Below are 16,539 nucleotides of genomic sequence, written 5' to 3'. Positions count from 1 at the left end.
GTAGTAGTAGTAGTAGTAGTAGTAGTAGAAGTAGTAGTAGTAGTAGTAGTAGTAGTAGTAGTAGTAGTAGTAGTAGTAGTAGTAGTAGTAGTAGTAGTATGGTTGGTTGCATACTGAAAGTTTGGCTCGGGGAAGTAAGCTGCATTATGCAGCCATGTTACGTAGGCATATGTGTCATTTTATACTCATTATTACTACGCTAGTACTTAGACCTGGAGTTTTGCAATCTATTGTCTGAAACAAGAGAATGTTTCATGAAACATGGAAGGTGTAAATTCACAACAAATGTAACCATAACTGAACATTGTGTCCCTGCTTGTTATTGTGGACATCATTGGGCCAACATTAATACATTTTGAACTTTCATCATTTTTTTTCAGGCAGTACAGATACATAGCCTACGGTCAACAGGTTCAAATGTGCTGGGGGTTCCTAGCAAGACACGTCAGGGTTGTGCTACCATCACGTGTAGTCCAAAGGATCAGAAGTGGGTTTCCAGCCAATGGTCATTACACTGGATTCAAGTTGCCAGGAGAAAACTTAATTGTATAGGAAGCCTTGGTTGAGAAATCCCTCCAGAAACACCATTTCTATTCTACGATTGTGTTGGATTATCAATCCGTCAGGGTTCCCTCAGTGCTGATATATTGAAATTCAAGACTTTTAATTAAGGATGAAATAGTTATTTTCCAGACCCAACATCAACAATGAAAGAAACGGCATATTTTGAAGCATTTTGAGACATGTATTGGCGTGACCTGATGTCATATAATATGTGCATAAGTGAACGGGCATTGACCTTTTTAGGAGCATTTACCTCCCAGACATGTTTGCTTTGTACCTTTAATCTGGAAGCCGAATATCCATATCACCAATGATATTTGACAGAAAGTCATTAAAAAGACCAATAAAGGCAGCCAACTCTTGAAGTTTTAAAACTTTGTTTCTTCAGCAGCCGATGGTTTGTTTTACAATCTTTCTTCAGAAACTCAACAGTAGGCCTACACCCTGTTAATGGTCTTTGGTTGTTTTAATGTTGTGTTTCACGTTGCGCGTCAGTGTTGTACGTGTCGTCGTGTGTGGGTAACATTGTTGCATGTGAGTTGCGTCGTGCAATGTTTCTTGGTTTAAATTACTCTTTATTCTATTTGCTTCTGGTTTATTCTAATTAATTGTCACAACAACGACTGATAGCGATGGATATGCATCTGTTTTGTAGGCTTAAAGCCAACAATTTCTATGTAGGTTGTTTTTCTTTAAATCTGCTTTGATATCACAAATTACATTAGCGTAATTTAAGAATGATAATGTCTATGCAAAGAACAGTTTTACTTTTATGTAATATAATACAATGATTGTTGTTAATGTTGGTTTAGTCACAGACTTGTTCAGATTGTCCAGAATGACTGTCTAGAACTGATATTGAATAAACTTTGTTCAATAATGTAAGATTTTAACTACGTTGTGAGAATTTTTGGCTCTGTGACTGTTTAAAGTATATCGCTGTGAGATTTAAACAACCTTTGGAGTATAATCGTTTTAACTACCTATTTGACCCATCCCCATGACCCCACTCCCTCCCCAACACAAAAATGGTTTTACTGAATACGAATAAGAAATTATGGCCATAACTAACTGACCCAGCATTTTCCAGAAATAAATTGGGGAACTGCAGATTTTGCACACGGTACTGTTCCTCTGACATGCTTGGTTCAAAATCGTAACCCTTAGGCCTTTCCTGCTCTGTCATTGATTCCGCCATGTTTCACTTTTCGGTGTTCGAAATACTTTACAAATGCTTCCTTTTACGTGAATTTTATATCAGCGATTTTGAAGACCGGTTTATGAACTGTGGTTTGAGCGTTGGTGTGCAATGCTATATACGTAGCAACTTGGTTTAGTAGACTGTATATGTACGATCGCAATACGTACGTAAGAAATGATAGGCAATCACCTGTGCGTTTGCATGCTAGAGTATATTTGTTGCGGAAATGGTAGTGCTAACTTCAAGTCGCTCGTTTTGCCTATCTGCAAGCACTACGTCATTGACCAAATTGATGCGTTCGAACAAACGGTGCTTTTGGTGAGAAACTGGTGGATTTGAAAACCAGATTTCTACAAGAAGAAAACATCGAATGGGGAAAATTTTCCCATGGTTAGAAAGAGAAAAATAAGAACTATTAGTACAACGTATCAAACTCTTTCACCAGGCAATTCCTTTAACCCATCCCTTCTGAAGCTATCCTCATAGCTTATTACTACACAATGGGGCAATGAAGGGGTGTTAATTTAGATGATACAGCAAAATCTCTTCGTCTCTTGCGACATCAGTGTAGTAAAGCTAATACTAGTACTACTAGTACTAGTGCTCGGCTGCGCTCCCTCCAAAGGGTCGCCACTTGCCCTACTGGAGGTTTCCTGTTCCCCGATCTGGTCTTCGGATTTTTTAATGTGGATTACTTGACAGAAGAACGACTCGTTTATGTCGACCCGTTAAAGCCCATTTGTTTTATTTCATAAGAAAAGGAGGGATCGTAAAATGCTTCCGTGAAGTGTTTGCTACATACGGAGCTGAAAACTGACTAGGCCCAGTGAAATCGGCGCTGGTGTTGTGCACTAACTTGGTCATAATCGCCGTGTTTTTGTCGTCCTTCGGCCATCGATGAAGGCTAATTGCATGGGTTATGACAATTCTGCAGCTTCCAACAACACAACGGACCGGCATTTCTCTCGGATATTTTACATTTTGTCAAACAAACTTGAAGTTTCTAACGATATAGCGTAATGCAGTGGTTTTTCTCTCAGTGTAAATGTGCGTGTATGTAGGACGGTATGGTCGTCGCGGATCCGATACATGCCTGGGCTTGGCATTTGTGTTCCTAACATGACGTCATCGTTGTCTTGTTTTGAAATTGCATTTTTCAGAGGTGTGTTTTCAGATGCGATTAATATAATGTTAATATCTAATTAGTCCTTGATGTTATGAAGGTGATGAGGATAGTTTTGAACAGAGATTTTTCATAGATTCAGAGGAAGTTACTCACGATTAGTTGGATTTTTTATGAAATGGCCTCTTTAAGAGACACCGCAAGAGACACGAACCCTGCCATCAGTTTTAGTCTGTGATAAAGGTAAAAAATGGTCTTAAAACAGCTTCCACAAACAGCTAAGAATTTGTTTAACTCCATTTGGGCGATATCAAGTATTTTAATGTTTTCCCTAACACGAGGATGAAGACTTGATCAAGTCTATATACGACATCATCCAGCCACTTGGATTCAATGTTTGTTTGTGCGCTTTTTTCAAAGTAATATTTTTGTTTCCAATTTTTATTTTCTCATTTTCTGTAATGGATGGAGTCGGCTTTGCGGATCTTAACTATTAAAGCTCTTAACATGACCTAATTAATTAATGATAGCAAGGGGAGTTTCAGTTTCAACCCTGTTAACATTTCAGCTTAAAAAACAGGGAATTAGAAAACAAAAAAGAAACCGAAAGGTTGCAGATTCTAGCGGCACTATGACATTACATATTTAAAGGGAGTGAAGACTCGCGCACAAAGAAACGTATCATGCCGGTAATCTGACCTAGTTTCGAATGAGGTGTAACAGAAGTGTTAACACCACCATCGATCCCATAAAACACACACACAGCTTGCTACCGTCGGTAATGCGACACTAGTGTACAGTCAATACATACAGCTACGGTCAATACCCACAACACAGTGTACAAAGCAGCGATGGACATCTCAGGTCTAGATAAAAAATAACAAGGTATCACGTTTCATTACTGTCTGCATTTTGTAGCGACAAGAAGAAAACTTCACTTGCAAGCAACGGAAACTTAACTTTTTCAGAGCGCGGCACGCGGTTTGAAGCGAGTCTTCAATGCCTTTAAAAACTTACAGCAGCTCCCAGAGAGATCTTTTAAAGTAGGATTTCTCTCACACAGAACAAGATGTTTCTCAGCTGTCTCAGGGAGTAGTTCTCCACAAAGATCTCTGTCACATGGGCTTGAAGGGTGTATCCCTGAAAATGGGGATAATACAGAACTGACAATATTCAATGGTCTGGGACTGCCACTGATTTGTTGGGAGGCTAATTGAAAGGTAGCTTCATTTAATTTGAGACGATAAGCAGCTTAACTTGGGTTTATCAAATTTTCTCTGAAACCTTCGGAAATATTTGGTATATGCGTTATTATTATCAATATGAGATTATTGAAGATAGTATATACCACTGAATTTGTCTGAGTCTCTTTGTGAATAAATTGAACTATTTAAGGGAAATGAAGAGACCAAAGCAAGAAGACGAAGAGGAAAAAAACAAAAAGCACACACACATGTTGGTTTTACATTCCAACCGAGGACCCCATTGTATTTTCCATTGTTCAAATCCACGTACCCTAACCTTAACAATACCCCATACAATAGAAATTCTTCCGAGGACGTGGTGATTCTTTAGAAATCACAACCGAGGACCTGGAATTCTTTTGTTCAAGTCCTCGGTCAGGTAGAAAACAAACGCACACACACACAGACAGACAAAAAATACCTCCTTTCTTGATAATATATAAACTTTAATGTGGACAGAATATGCTGCATTTTAAAACTGCAAAATTTGCCCAATGCAAGCACACATTCTTATACAAATCACTCCTATCAACACCTGTTCTCCGTTTAATCGATTTCAAGGAATCGTGATACGGCAGCCAGTTGGAACAATTTTCCAATGTTTATACCAGGGTTGAAACCAAGTATACTTCAGAAAAAATAGTGGGTGAAGAGGTCAACACCCCCCCCCCACCCTACCCCTACTCGTCCCATTGACAGACAGAATATTATACAAGTATTGTACAGTATATAACATATGCGTACGGTACAACATGAAGAGTCGAATATTCTTCAACATTGTTTCAAACATTGCAATTTAGTACCATTTTGCAAATATAGGCACCCTCCATTTTACGAAACATTCTCATAGATAGGGAGGGGACAGGCCTTCCCTTACACCACCCCTCGAACACTTAACATACTAGACCCACCCCCCCCCCCCTCCCACAATCTTTTTGCGCCCCGTGGCTGATACCACTGTGGACATGCATTACAGATATTTATTCAACACTGACTATGTAATTTATATTATATACAGCCTATTAAACCATAGCCTCTCCATGCACTTACGGGTTATTACGAGGCAAAATATTTGTTGCCAGTCTAAATTCAGTCAACCCGATCAATTATTGATTGTTACATGTGAAGAACTTAACAACCACCAAACCTATTCAACAGATATTGTTTTGTCTTTGAGACGCACCATGTATGCTATGCTGCTACTATTTATAGATGTATCGCATACCGTACATACACACCAGCAGTAATTCGCTGTAGTGTTCAAGCAATGTGAGAACAAACTGGACATACACGCCTTGTATAGTTCAAACGAGATTACATTTAGATATGGTAATGCATTGCTGAACAGAATAAAAGTAACCTACTATCCATGTGTACTGTTAGCTGTAACGTGAGAATTCACTGGACTTTCTGTATTTTGAAATAGCGCACCTTTCTTTATGCAGACAACGTAACGGTGTTTCTTATGCCCTACCCCCTCCCCTCCCTTAATGCTAGATACATGATATGTTGTTGCCAATTAAACTTCATTATATTGTTTAATATTTATTGTTCGAACTTATGGTACTTTGAGAAACAGCAACAACATTGCGAACACAACAGTATGTGTCGAGATAACCATAGATCATTGAACAGCAATTTGCATGTCATTGCATGTTTTTTAAGGGTTTCAATGGTAGGCGAAATATTAAATTTGGTATGCAAATCCAAGCTTCTTGCGTTCGCAACAAAAGAGCCGTCGCCCTTTCTTCCTGATTGGAACAAAACTTAGAGCTGACGCTCAGCGTTCACGTTAGCTCTACATTAAAATATCCGACTGACAGATTCTACCGCCTCCAGACAAACCCAATTACCACATGAAGCTTACTATATAATAGAGCTCTTTCGGATGACCAGCTTCCCGAGATAAGGAAACCCATATTCCGTATAGGATAAATTCCAATTTAGGAGATGTTTCTGGGAGCTGTCATTTTGTAAATGTGTGTTGCCATAGTATCACAAGGATCTCCTTTTCTTATCATATGTTCATAGTAGAATGTTATCAGCGTTGGCACTAAAATCAATACCATCATCAGGTTAAAGGTATAGTCAGTATATGCCCCAAATTATAGCACGCTATAATTGCTAGAAGTTTTCAGGTCTTTACTCTCCAATTGTCCTCAGACATTTGTAAGGAAGACACAAGATGACTGAATGTCCCAGTGAGGAACGTTTCCTCGAAGGTTGTGATATAATAAAAAAGAAGAGAATTTTGACCAAAGGTGACCATACTTGAATATCCAGCATATTTGGGGTAAAAAACAGCAACCTTTAAGTTTGAGTTGAATTCACACTGAAACAGGTGTGGACATGACTTATTTTTCGGAGAATCTTTAAGTATTAATTCTGAAGCTATATTTGATAGCGCAGCAGTGTAAGCGAAGTACCATTGCTAATTGTGCAAATCGTCTTAGGGTATGAGGCAGGTCGGTAACTATACTGCTCCGGCCGTAGGTATGGTGCTTTTCTGTTGGCTAGGATCCCGTGCCAGGTCTCCGTTGATGTCGCAAAAGAACCCGGGAAGATGCGAGGAGGGTCGGTCGGAGGTCGACCAGACAGTGACGTGCGTGAATCCTAACCAAAGTTTGCGTCCGGCATATGTGAATAAGTGTCACGTTGGGGCGCTTTTCTCCTAAACCTGTGTCTAAGGAAACCTACAAAGCCATCGCAGAACTTCATTGACTGTTTATATAATGAATTAAAATAGCGCCACCCCAATTCGGTGATTCCAAAATGAGCCATATGCATATACGTAGACAGAGAGCATGGCCAAGTAGAGCCAACCATACAATAACGTCATAATTACGTCACCTTTAGATACCGTAGTATGAAGTTGAAATAGGTTTAATTGATTTTAGCATTTGAAAAAAATTCCAGCAATCAATGAATGACAATTTTTTATCTTAAGGAATAGTCGAACCTGGGCACAAAACCAAACTACCAAACGACTGATGCGCTCACAGCCCCAGTCCCTTTGCATCGGAAGCAATAAAATGACGAATCTTTAATGATATCAAGTAGTTTCCCCCTGAAAAATTCAAAGTATTGAATACAATAGATCTAGAAGTATCTCAAGATGGTGCAATTTCCACCGGCTTTGTCTACTGGACACCCATATGTGTTTTAAAATATGTTTTAGTGGCCTTGTTTGCATTACTGAATCACTATCAGAGAACACTGCATACATGAAAACGTCACAGGAGAACGAAACGTTGCAGGAACGCTTCGGTCTAACCCCCCTCACCCCCCCCCCGCCACCATCCATGCATGGGGCCATTATATGTGGCTCTGAAATGTAATTCTCGGTTTTAAGGGAAGATTCATTCCTCTTTCAGACGTTTTCAGTGATTTTAGTTTTTTCAAAATTGGCAGCAAAAACGGTATACTAACTAAAATGCGGTAGCTTCCAAAGTTTTGACCGATTAAAAACAAGGTTAATTAATTGTAGCTTTAACACATTAACCGGAAAACTCTATGTGGATAATGACACAGTTAGTGTTTGCGTGTGTGTATGTGTGATAGACAGTGTGGAAGAGAGAGAGGTGGGGGGGGGGAGAGGCTTAGTGACACATTTATTGTGTGCGTTTGTGTGTTGGTCAACGAGAGAGAGAGAGAGGTGGAGGTGGAGAGAGGTGGAGAGAGCGGCACTTACAAAACAGATACCAAACATTCAAATATCGCATTTCAGGTATGCATATAATACAAAGGTACGCAGAAAGACAGTTTGCATGGTTGGCTGTAAATAAACCTGTAAACATCACCCACGCACGTTACCAAAGGCGACACCAACGGAGCCAAATAGATTACATTAAAACTTCACGACAACATACAATGACAACAACAGAAATACATTGATGATATCATTTGTATACAATGAAACATGATTTTATTTCTATAACATAAAGAAATTCATATAGCAATGTGATACACACGATTTTAATTCTCGGTTATATGTTAAACTGTGCCAGTTATTATTCCTAATATACTGATGCTATTCTTAACATGCTGAGGATATTATTAACATTGGTATATGATTCCTCATATGTTGATTTCATTTCTTTAAGGGATCATATTACTGACATTGAATTGTTATAAAAAAGTAGTATCGTTACTGATAAAGTTCACATTGAAATAATCCTCATGCTGATATAATTCTTAGTATTCTGATAAACTTTTCACATATATATTCAGGCCAACTTACTTTGACACATTCTCTTACACACTGGCTCTTTAGTGGAGTAGCAGTTTGCTTACAGTTTTGTTTAATTTAAAATGTTAACATGTTAATATAACATTTTACGGTGGATAATTCTTGTAACGTTTATCGATCTTCCATACATATAAAATTGTTGAAGGTTTTTATATTTGAATCATTACCAGCTTGAAAGATTCTGGTAATGGGAAGGGGAATTTCTGTCTCCGTATTGATATCGTTATTCTATGAAATAATATCGCTCAACCCTAAATATCACGTAATAAAGAATATAAGCTTAATAAATGAAACAGAACGATTCAATTCAAAGAAGCAATACATATATATCGTTTTATATATTATCTTTTGTATGTGTAGATGTATTTAATTGATATCCTACCATCGTAACCTTTGCCCCCTATTTATATGAGTTAATCTTCTTGTTGACGTGTTATATGACTCCTCTTTATAAATGTTATATGTATACTGGAAGGATTAAATAACATAATTATAAAGTTAATAATAAAAACATAAAAAGAAGGAGCCACATAGTAAAGTATAACTTGGAAACACTTGAACATTGGCACAGTTGTTTTCTAGTTTAAATTTAAGGATTCACACGAGGTTGGGTTGGATATTACGAATGTGGCTGTGATCGTAAGAACAATTTCACATTCCATTTAAGGGGATAGTATAGTGCAAAGCTTCCAAGACGTTTGAAGGATACTTATACAGTTTTTTCGGAGACATTTTACGTAATACACTAACTTGAAAATGAAGAATTGCACACCATTTTCCGAAATCTGTGTGCTTCATAAGAGTTCCGATTTAATAGATTATGCCACTGGAACTTTTTTTGTTGCAAGTGCATGTGTTCACATTTTCATGAAAACGGAATAAAAAATTATGCTATTACATAAATCTAAGCAATAAAATTGTTTATGATTTATCACGGAAGTTTATTTTACAGAACCATAGCTAAGATAATTGTTCATTAACACTCGATTTTGCCAATGACAGTATGCAATTCGATTGATGTGCAAATGGAAAGTTTATATTCATGTTTGACAATCTGGAAACTGAATCATGTGTTTTCGCATTAGTATATGAATTGATGGATATAAAACGAAATTCGTCATTATTGATGTTAATGTATTTTCAAATCGCACAATGTGTGTCGTGAAATATCAAATCAATACTAGTTGTATGCTTTTAATAGTAAGTTGGAAAAATTCATTTATTAATGTCTTTAAAATTGATCGGGAAGGACAAAATGTCTCGATCGGTGAATATTATTGAAAATAAACAGTAGAATGTTTCATAAACAGGCCATTTACAAAACAAATTAATATATTTATCATGTTAATCATGATGCGTTCTAATGACGTCATGTGGGGTGCACTGGGGTGCAGAACATAGGAAGAATAAAAAGAAAGGATACGTTAGTACTTTAGACTTGATAAATAATAACACTTTCAACACACCAACGATGCAGGACTTTGCGATACATCATTAAAGGCTGCACGGTGCCTGTCAATATAATGGTTACTGAGCATTATAAGGATCCACACTTTATACCAGAGAGTATCCATCAAATCATGCCATGCAAATTAACTTCCTGAACAATTTCATACACAATGTCGTAAATATCGAGGTCTGGGCAGAGCTGGGACGTTAGAGCCGGGCGATGTGGGGTCGGGAACGATTACATAGCATCATTGAACCGCATTCGGAAATATTAATTAATATCGTAATGGATAAATGAACCTAGATACGTGGTTACGAATTCCTGTAGAGGTTCAGTATTGTTTATTTTAAGATAGACTAATGTCATAGGGGAACGTTGTATTAAGTAGACGTAACGGATTTTCGCAACAACGTTAAATTAACACGTACAATATGACTTCTACATTAAATCCATCTTTTTCAACTTCTACATTTACTTATCAGCAACCGGCTCTCCTTGCCCTGTCGACCCTCTCCTCTCACCCTACCCAACCCCCTCCATGCCACCAAAGAAAAACTTACTAAACCACGTTGTTGATATATATATATATATATATATATATATGTGCATAACCCATGCAATGTGTTTGTCTATTTTATACATTGTAGTAAACCGTGGGCATTCTTTTTAAAATAAGTGTACCACCCCTTCGATTAGTTTCTTCTATTCTAAGGTTATTCGACCTACCCCCCCCCTCCCACACCGCCTTTCCCCATGTGACAGTGAAAATTCACGGTGTACCCTACTACACACAAAAGTGACGAATATTAGTCATAGCCAGTTCTAGCATAGGGAATGTGTGACGAATGTCTAAGATTAACTAAAAAAATGACATGACATATAACGACGAATATGTTTACACAAAAATAACTACTTTGTAAGAAATGTTTCAATCAGCAACGAATATGAGAACTCAAAGTTTTGTTTTTGGTTTATTTAGTATATTGACAACACTTTTCAGTAAAAAAAAAAATCTTTTTTAATTAAGATACACTTAAGTCAGAATATGAAAATCTTTAGAGCGCGTTTTCTCAAAAAGCACTTTTTGCACATTCGTCACTACGCCAGAACGGGGACGATGTGTTCGATTGTTACAATGAATGCAAGACAAGATCAATGATACGTATGAGAAAAGTTTCATATATTTAAATTGAATGCTGCTATATTATAGGAACGGGAATCGGCGGGATCATATGTTGTTGGTAATACGTTTGACTTACTTAGATTAAAGAAAGCTTAACGATCAACATTCACCATGCCGTTTTGAAGGCCCAGACATGATTACCTCTGCATTACCTATTGATAAGTTCTACTAGACTGGAATTTTCCCATCTAAGTTTACATATGACCGCGAGTCCAATCTAAAAAGGTACAAATAAAGTTCAAGGAGAAATAAAGCCAACAATCATATATTAAAGGACAGAGAAACTTCTCGAACAACAACAACGGAGGCTGTCATTTTGTAAATCTGTGACGTCACAGTGCCACTAGGATCTTAAACCTGTTATACTTTATCTTTCTGTGTCTTTTGGAATTTCCAAAGTCAATTGGTAACAGTATTGACTCTGTAACCTTGGCATACATTAGGTTATGTTAAGAGCATTGTAATAAATAAATAAAACCATAAGAAAAAATGAAGTACATGTAGCTCGATGATGTCACATTTAGACTTGATCAAGTCTCCTGTCTTGCGAGTGAAGGAAGGAGTACAAAAATCTATGATATTCTCAAAACGAATTAAAATTTTCTTATCTGTTTTGTCAAATTGTTACTGACATTTTGCTCTATCATATACGCCGATGATGATGGCAGTATTTGTGTCTTCTTTAAGGTCAGCAATATAAGTATTTCAGCAATTCATATAACGGTTCTGAACGTCAGAGCTCTCCATCCATCCTGACATATCATTGGGACTCTTTAAGATTCCTAAAGTTGAGGGGCCGAGTTTTCAGTCGACCCTGCTCGTTCTATTTCAGACCTAATATAGAGACATTAAATTCAGGGTAAATATTTGTTCTGCTTTGTTTATATACGAAGTAAAAATATACAACCCATCCACAACCCTTTCCCCACCGACCTTCTACACTACATGTTTCCCCACGACTGCAATGTGCCAAGTATGACTGTTTGGTGAACTCAAAAATTTACATCAGACCTTTGTCGTCACCGCCCTTCGAAAGCAGCTAGCGCCGAATTTCCCTATACTATACTTGTATTGCGTAACTTAACGAACAGACTTAACGAAACTTGGTTTTTATCGTTAAAGATATAATTTTATCACAAAGAATCTCAAAGGTTGATAGTCTGTTTACTTTCTTTTCAGATTCAGATTCAAATTTAACTTTACCTGTCAATGAACCGCAAGAAGAACAATTTGATATAGTGAAGTTGAGTACATATGACATTAACTCGTCCTGTATAGTTGTTTCACTTACGAACTAGACAGGACTGTTATTTTGTGGTCAAAAACCACGGGTTAAGTTCTGTACTTATATATTTTCTGTCTCAAGCCGGTACCCGTTGGATAGACTATAGTACTAAGAGACCATAATCCAAAACGTTCCGTTGGTCTTAAGAATACTGAATCGCGATGTTTTCACACATTCTACTTTGAGGCAGCCTGTTTCGTTTGTATGCATATTAATGATGTAATTTACATAATATTCTCCAGTATTTATGTACACACATTGCTACAGTTGTTTAGTTTTAGACTACGGGATACATACTTTGTAATCGTAAAGACTCAGTACCGGGGTTACTCCCCGAGCTCTCCGTATACGTTTAGTGTTAATGTAAGTTTACTCCAAGCCTGAAATCGTGATCTTGTTATAATCTCGGCGTATCGGCTAAGATCATGCGCAAAACAGTAAACACAGTAGATCGCACTCGAAAGTTTAACCGAAATCATGTGAAACTTGCATATATCACATGGTTACAGTCTCCATGTACGAGGACTGGGGTTGCTGGTGGGTCAAGTTGATTGGTTTTTTATGTGTCCATGTAGGCTCTATCTTTCATGACTCTTACACATCATGACTTAGAGTGGGTTCACGATTATGTTGAAATAAATCTTTCACCCATAATAGGAAGGAAAGTATATAATGTGAATCTTGAAAGGGGAAAAGACTTAAAAAAGGTGTCCTGTATCCTATTGTGTGTGAACTCTAACTGACTCTAGGCGACATCTTTACCTGCACAGCAAACGGCACGTTCTAATATTGGTACAAGATATTGCCTATAGTGACATATACTGTCATTTATGAAAGCCTTCATTTTCTTGAATAAGAGCTTATCTGTTTACTTAATATGTAAAAACAAGATAACAAAGGACACACGATTAGTTAGTCAATTAAAGGTGTTAAAGATTAAGACAGACCGACACTAGAGATAGGTTAATCACAGATATATTGTCTTATACTGATGATTTCTGTGATGAAAGAGAAGGGAAAAACAAACACTATCTTCCTGTTATTAGGGATTAGAATGCATTTTGCATTAGAATGACATGTACAATATATAATCTACGGTATCCTTTCAAAGAAATCGCGATATCGCACTAGATATGACATGGTCATCATATTAGTCACAATGGTCTGGGGCTGGGGCTGGGGCTGGCGCTGAGATGGGGCTGGGTATGAGAGTGTGTCATAACAGTGGACTTCGTCATGACTCTATCGATTTTTGTTATAGGAAGCAGTGATAATCACGTGCTTACAGTCACTATGTTAGGGTGCTGGGGCTAAGGGTGTATCAGTTCTGTTAACTATTTTTTCCCCTCCTTTTTAATTCGTGTGGCATTCTTGAAAAGCATAAGTCATTTTACTTTCCAGTCTCCGAGTGAAACGAAATGAATTTGCAAACGGAATTCTGGGATTGGAAAACACAACAATGTTTGCTTTCTATCCGCGAGAATCCAGACACTAGAATGTCACTCAGCTGCATGCTCAGTAAGACAAGAAGCCAAATGGACTCCATTCTCAGTCACATGACCAGGTACATGTTGATCATACAATGCTACATCATATTCGTCATTTCGGTAACGTTTAATTTTAGTTGCGGCCACGTTATTACTCTATAGAACCAACATCCCACCCACCTCTTTTACCCCCGCCAGAGCCCTGACAGAAAGGATCTCCCATATGCCGCACAAATAACTGACTACTACAGATAGTAGAATTAACCAATGGCTGAGGCGTGTCTTTAGCGAGGTTTACTTACCGTGTGCCAGCTTTATTGAATATTACTATACATAAAAGGGTTGTCAAAGTCTACTCGAAATTGTATGGCTGTCGAACCATTGTTCACGGAATCATGAATATTAAAGAATTGATTGTCTCTGAGTGCAAATGTTATCCCAGATGTAAAAAACAAAACAAAAAAGGTAAATAAATGCCTTTAAGTTAATATATTTAACCCAGTGGTTGAGATTATTTTCGTGCGAGGTTTATTTGCTACCACTGTTTGTTCCTTGTCACAATATTACTTATTATATTTGCCAATGTCAGACTAATAAAGTTGTAAAATCCAGAATCACGAAGAAGAACAAAATAAAAAAAGGGGGAGGGACCCACTTAAAACTGTCTTTACTTTGAAACTACAATTTCGGTTTATCTTTAAGATAAACAAGGATGCGGATCTGAGTTCAGACTTTGATTGACTTCGTGTGAACACTGGAACAGTTGGAAGGTACATGTTCACTACTCAATGACAGGGGAACATCACATTAATTACTTGACATTACAATGAACCCAGTCACCCAAGTTGTGTTATATAGTATTAATGTTTCCTTAAAAAAACAAGACAGTGTACAACATAACAGTAAAAAGTCTTCACCTTTCCTTTTAAACACAGTTCGTTTTAACAAATTTTATTCTTTGAATGTAATCTTCGTTGTTTTCTTCTAAAATAGATATACACTCAGGTTTTTACCGGTTTTTTACCGGGAGGTTTTTCCCACCTATAAGTGGGAAAAACTGGGAAAAACCTCAAATTATATAGAATTCCTAAAAAATTCATGTGGAACTTGTGGAGGAGCATAGAAACTACAAGAAAATGGCATCTTATGGTAGGGGATTAGGTTACATCCAAAGAACAGCCATAATCTATAACTTTGTGAGTTTACCGATTAGACTATTATAAATAATTCAAATAAATAATATATTGGATGCTCAAATAAACCAACTTTATTTTCCTATCGAGATGCATAATTCCATAATCTAGAGAATGGACAAGTATCAAACTGTTGGTGCCTCCTAGGGCTATGGTTCGTCATATTTTACATATCACATGCATGAAGTTGTATAATAATTGGACCATGTTTACATCAAGGTAAACAGTTGGGTTGTGTGAATGGCTCGATAGGGCCATTGTGTGTTTAATACTTTAATTGGGCCCATGTGCCTTACATAGTTTCAAAGCAGTTTCTATTGAGCCCCCTGGATTGAAGTTCACCTCAATAGACTGTTGCCTACTGTATTAATTGAATGCACTGTCTGAGCACATAATAGGCCCGAAGAATTTAGGAGGGGTGAGTGTCCCAGTGTAGACCTATAATGGTTTGGGCAATAGGCAATGCATACTGCTAAAGAGATCGTGACAGAATAACTATACATGTACAATATGAAAAATACTCTTTTTTCCACAAAAAGTAGAATTAGGTTGTGATAAAATAGCTCAAAATGAAGCTAAGAAACTCCCATATTCAATAAGATATGCCTGTCATGAAACAATATCGTGCCTACTGATGACCCTGCATATAACGGACAAGTAATAATAGTTTTCGAGACAGAGGCGGTTTTTACCGGTATTTACCAGTTTTTCCCGGTTTTTACCTGGTTTTTACCGCTTAGTGGGAAAAACAGGTTTTTCCTGGGAAAATGCCAACCCTGTTTACACTGTTATTAAACCATCCATTTTTTGTGAGATATTTATGCCGTGTTGATCTAGTGGTTACGTCGCGATTAATGTTTTGGATTGGTTCTATTGAGATTCGTCATAATTTTAATTTTAATAAAATGAATTTGTTTTATTTGTTGTTTTTGGACAATCTCTATATATAACATGGCTTCGTACCCATCTTCACCAATGCCGTTGAAGTGTGTATATCTTATATCTGAATCTACGTTGACGTCATAAACATGATCTATATTGCTCTGAAGTTATAGATATGTCATACCACAACAAGAGCTGTGTACGTCCGCATGAAAACTTAACAATTGTGTTACAAATTAGTCGTAAATAGACCTATTGAAGTGACTTTTTGGTATGTTGTTAGTCACCATCATTCTTTGTTATGATTGGATGTTGAAAATAATGAAATATACTAATTAAATATCAGGAGGATTTAATTAGGGCGTCTAAGAAATGTCTTGGTGTAACAGGAAAATGGGTTGAGGACAGTGCCGGCACCAGATATGGAAAGTGTGTGTAAAGGTGTTATGTTATGTTCACGATATTCCATGTTTCCACAGGCATCCCTTTTCCCGAAGTTTTGGCGGGCCGAAAAAACTAGTTTGGTGTCCCTTAAAAAGTATTGTGATATGCGCATTTATCTATCTGTTATGTTGTTCCAACAAGCCTATAGGCAAATCACAAGTAGGTATATTTCATGTTTATTCTTGCTATAAGGTTCTGCGCACCGCAGTAATACGGTCTTCAATAACTCTCTCT

Source organism: Apostichopus japonicus, chromosome 3 (assembly GCF_037975245.1).
Source record: "Apostichopus japonicus isolate 1M-3 chromosome 3, ASM3797524v1, whole genome shotgun sequence".
NCBI lineage: Eukaryota > Metazoa > Echinodermata > Holothuroidea > Aspidochirotida > Stichopodidae > Apostichopus > Apostichopus japonicus.
Note: the sequence above shows the minus strand (reverse complement) of the source record.